The sequence below is a fragment of the Octopus bimaculoides genome, chromosome 3, assembly GCF_046866305.1.
Source record: "Octopus bimaculoides isolate indiv1 chromosome 3, ASM4686630v1, whole genome shotgun sequence".
Classification (NCBI taxonomy): domain Eukaryota; kingdom Metazoa; phylum Mollusca; class Cephalopoda; order Octopoda; family Octopodidae; genus Octopus; species Octopus bimaculoides.
Window position 1 is genome coordinate 147,510,844 of NC_142930.1, and position 5,000 is coordinate 147,515,843.

General features: G+C 35.1%; 1 protein-coding gene across 2 annotated transcripts in view; it reads left to right on the top strand.

The window, feature by feature from the left end:
- Positions 1-5,000, top strand: part of LOC106880426 (kinesin-like protein KIF6) — a 227,512-nt gene that overhangs the window by 10,340 nt on the left and 212,172 nt on the right. The gene's annotated exons all lie outside the window — the stretch shown is intronic.

Genomic DNA, 5,000 nt, shown 5'->3' on the forward strand with positions numbered 1-5,000 from the left:
TAGGTAATGGATGCAGTCTTTTTCTGCTGAGTGCTATTGTCAAAGAAATCAGCTGGGTTCTTTTTCTGTATGTGACTCAGAGGAGAAGTGAAGACACTCTTGAATTGTGTACTAAGCACTTCACTTATCGATGTGGGATCCGCAGTCAGTGAGCCATTAGGCTGGAATAGGGGTCCTATCTTATACTGTACCGTAACAGTCTCTTTTGCAAATCTATAGAAAGCCTTGGGATTTGTTTTTATGCTTTCTACTGCTCTCTTCTCCTTCTCTGCTCTCTCCTTTTCATGGGAGAGTTTAATCTTGTTTTCTATTTCTAACAGTGTTAGTTTTAATTTAGCCCTTTTCCTATACCCCAGTTCTCTATTTAACTGGTTTGAGACCTTTGTTCTGTGTCTCATAAGGATTTTCCTGTCTCTAGGAATTCTATTGGCATGTTTGCTGGTCTTTCTATATGACACATATTTGGTGCATATGTCTTGTATAGTTGACATAAAATGACTTAGTTTGAGGTCATTGTCTTGTATAGAAATGCTGTCATGCCAGTTTTGATTTCGAATCTCTCTGCGAATTGACTTCCAGTCCGCCCTGTGGAAATTCAGGTTGGATATTGCTTGAGTCCTCCTGGTGGGGTGGGTGTCAGTGAGTTGCCTAGGACCATACATAGTTAATTCTATAATGTTATGATATATATGTATATATATATATATGTATATATCTATGTGTATATATGTGTATGTATATATATATATATATATATATATATATATATATATATATATATATATATATGTATGTATGTGTATGTATGTATGTATATATATATATATATATATATATGTATGTATATGTATGTATCTATATGTATATATGTATATGTATGTATGTATATATATATATATATGTATATATATATGTATGTATATGTATGTATGTATATATATATCTATATGTATATCTATATATATGTATGTATATGTATGTATGTATATATATATATGTATGTACATATATATGTTTGTATATGTATGTATGTATATATATATGTATGTACATATATATGCATGTATATGTATCTATATATGTATGTATATACATATATATATGTGTATGTATACATATGCATATATATGTATATATATGTATATGTGTGTGTATATATATGTTTGTATGTTTATGTTTGTATGTTTATATTTGTATGTATATTCATGTGTGTGCGTGTATTTGTTTAAGGTGTTCTATTGCACTTAATACATTTTATTGTATAGCTGTCTTTGTTGGTTGTATGGTAAACAAACAAATTAACATTATCATAATTGTACAGTAATTATTATTTTCATATACTAAAATGAATTTTAATTTTACATATCTTTTATGTTATTTTGGAAATGTTGGGTGATGAAGAATTCATTTGGTGATGATAAACAGAGACAGTTTTAATAAATTTAGCATTCAGTGTTGATGTATTTATGTACAGTTTTTGATTTCTTTATATGCTGTGTGTGTGTGTATGTGTGCGCAAACTGTTTTCCTATGTAATATCAGCACCTACTAAGTAAAGTAAATGACTCAGAGATGCCATCTGCATGAAAAATAATAGTTAAATTAGTATTAATATATTTAATGCACAGAGCAATTAGAAATAATTATGTAGTGTGGAAAAGACAATATTGCCGTATTTTCCAACAGACAAGCTGAAGTAGTATATAATATAAACATAGTGTAAGCTTTCAAACATTGTTGCTGTCTTTGTAAATCCAGCTGTATTTCATATGAAATTTTTTGTCCTCCAGAGTCGTCTTGGTGTCTATATCCACCTATCTTTTTGGTAAAAATGTGATTTGAAAAAATTTACCATTTTTTTCACTTTAAATTTTGGTGTGAAAATTCCACATAATTTGATGAATGGTTTAATATTGCCATTTCATCCTTGGGTGCAGAGTTAAGCTGGTTGCAAGCATTTGGGTTATGTCACTGGTTTTAAAATATCTTCCTCTCTCATCTCTCGCCAGCCTCTGAAAGAAATGAAGCCAGTATGCTTCACTGGATGTACAATGTCAGTGTGCATGTTTGACAGAGTGTAAGCATCTTGAGAGAAAAGTTAGGCATAAGAGGTATCAGATGTGGTGTGCAAGAGAGACGACTGCACTGGTATGGTCATGTGATGCGTATGGACAAAGACATCTGTGTAAAGAAGTACTGATCTCTAACTGGAAGATACCTGTGGTAGAGATAGACCCAGGAAGACATGGGACGAAGTGGTGAAGCTGGTCTTTGAACTTTGAGTCTCACAGAGGCAGTAACTAATGACTGAGACCTTTGGTAATATGCTGTGCTTGAGAAGACCCATCAAGCCAAGTGAAATTGTAGTCATGGCTGATGTTGGTGTCATGTAACTGGCACCCATGCTGGTGGCATGTAAAGAGCACTGTATGAGCATTGGGCCTCATGGTGACAAAGTGGTCGATGTTCCTTTAGAGTGTTGGACCTCATGGAGGCACAGCAGCTGAATTCCTTTCGAGTGTTGGGCCTCAGGGAAGCAATGACTAAGCCCTTTAGCATTACGTCATGCTTCAGAAGAAGACTCATCAAGCCAAGCTAAATCACAGTCATGGCAGATGTTGATGTCACACAAATGGTACTCATGCCGGTGGAGGCGTAAAAGCACCCAGAGTGGTTGGTGTTAGGAAGGGCATCCAGTCATAGAAAACCATGCCAAATCAGACTGGAGTCTGGTGCAGCCTTCCTACTTAGCAGCCCTGGTCAAACCGTCCAACCCATGCCAGCTTGGACAATGGACATTAAATGATGATTCTTCCAAGTTTCAATGAAATCCACACGTGAGAAGTGCTTGAACCCCTGAGGTGTTTCTGTTGCACATGTGTATTCAAAAGAAGGCTATTTGATTGATTAACAAAGATTCAATCATAGATGAGCTTCGTCCACTATCTCAAGGCACTATCTTCTCTTTGTCCATCTTCTGCCACTACTGTAATAGCCTCTGTTCTTCTGTACTAGCTAACTACATACCACCTCCATTTATATCTACCTGACACACCAGAAGCCTGTCATCTCTACACCATCTTATCTCCAGATCTTGTGCTAAATACTTCACCTATTTCAATATCATGAACAGCCATTTTATTTTATTGAACCATGAAAGGTGAAAGCCAAAGCTGACCTTGGAAGAATTTGAATTCGGAATACAGAGAACTAGAACAAATACTGCAAGGCATTCATATTCCTAGACTCTCATGACTCTGCTAATTCAGGGGTTTTCAAACTGTGGTCCCCGGACCACAGGGGGTCCGTGGACAGCAAATACTTTTTGTGGGCAATTTGATTTTATATATGTTTTTTAATCGAAATCTTTTAATTGACAATAAACCTATTTGTTAAATACTGTGAAATAAATAAATGTAAAAATATATTGTTATTTCAAGCAAATATTTATGTATAAATTTCATAAGCATTTATAAGGGGGTCCCTAAGGTAAAGCCTGAAATATAAAGGGGTCCGCAAGTCAAAAAGTTTGAAAACCCCTGTGCTAATTCACTACCATTTTCTAAAAATGGAATCTGATGTAGATAGGTTGTTGGTAAGATCACAACACTGAAAGACGGTCTCAAACACATTTATTTTGTTTGTTTACTTTGCAGCTTTTTCAGCTGAATGTGCAGCTTACATGAAAGTGTATTGACTGAGTATTTAGTATGCAGAACACTGATGTATGTTCCTTCAGCTTTGTTGTTGATATTCATAATCAGTGACACTACATTCTTTCTATTTCAATATATGTTGATCACTGTTTCATCTAACCATTTAGGTTTTGAATATGATTCACTGGTGAGATCTAAGAAAATCAATACATGTCTGTTGCATTCACCAGTTGACTTTAAAGACAAGATCTACATCTAACTATCTGATTGATTTACAAATATTAAATCAGTGACAGACTTCATCCAGTAGTTCAAAACACTACCTCTTCTTTGTACCTCATCTATAATGGCTTCTACTCATGTGAACTAGCTAACTATATATTCAAATATATGCGACACACCTTTCTTTCCTTCTCTTATCATCTCTATACTATCCCACTTCACATGAACTTTATTCGGTACTTTCCTATTATCGATAGCCAATGTTTTTTTATATACTAAAGGATTAGTAAATAAACTACAAAACAATTACCCAATTCCTTGGACTTGTCTCAAGAGTGTAATTATTTATTTAATAATCCTTTGGCAAATAAAAGATTGGCTGTTAATAATAGGAATATACATATAAGCGCAGGAGTGGTTGTGTGGTAAGTAGCTTGCTTACCAACCACATGGTTCTGGGTTCATTCCCACTGCGTGGCACCTTGGGCAAGTGTCTTCTACTATAGCCTCGGGCTGACCAAAGCCTTGTGAGTGGATTTGATAGACGGAAACTGAAAGAAGCCCGTCGTATATATGTATATATATATATATGTGTGTGTATATGTTTGTGTGTCTGTGTTTGTCTCCCCAACATCACTTGACAACCGATGGTGGTGTGTTTACGTCCCTGTAACTTAGCGGTTCGGCAAAAAGAGACCGATAAAATAAGTACTAGGCATCCGAAGAATAAGTCCTGGGGTTGATTTGCTTGACTAAAGGCAGTGCTCCAGCATGGCCACAGTCAAATGACTGAAACAAGTAAAAGAGTAAGAGTATATTATTTTCCAAAAATTTGGATTAGTTGATATTATTAGAGTTATCTCCCTTAGTTGTTTTGTTTCAAATTTTAAATATGTGCTAAAGGGAATTGCTGTCTTCTCTTCACAAAGATAACCTTAGTTAATCAAAGTTTTTCAATTCACTATATTATATACGAAGGGGTACGGAAAAGTTCCAGGCTTTAAGGGCATTGTGAAGGGCCTGGCCAGAGGCCCAACCATCCAAATTCTTTTACAGGGCTTAGAAAAAATGAAGGACTGCTGCAATAAGTGTGTGAATCTGAGAGAGGAATATGTAGAATAA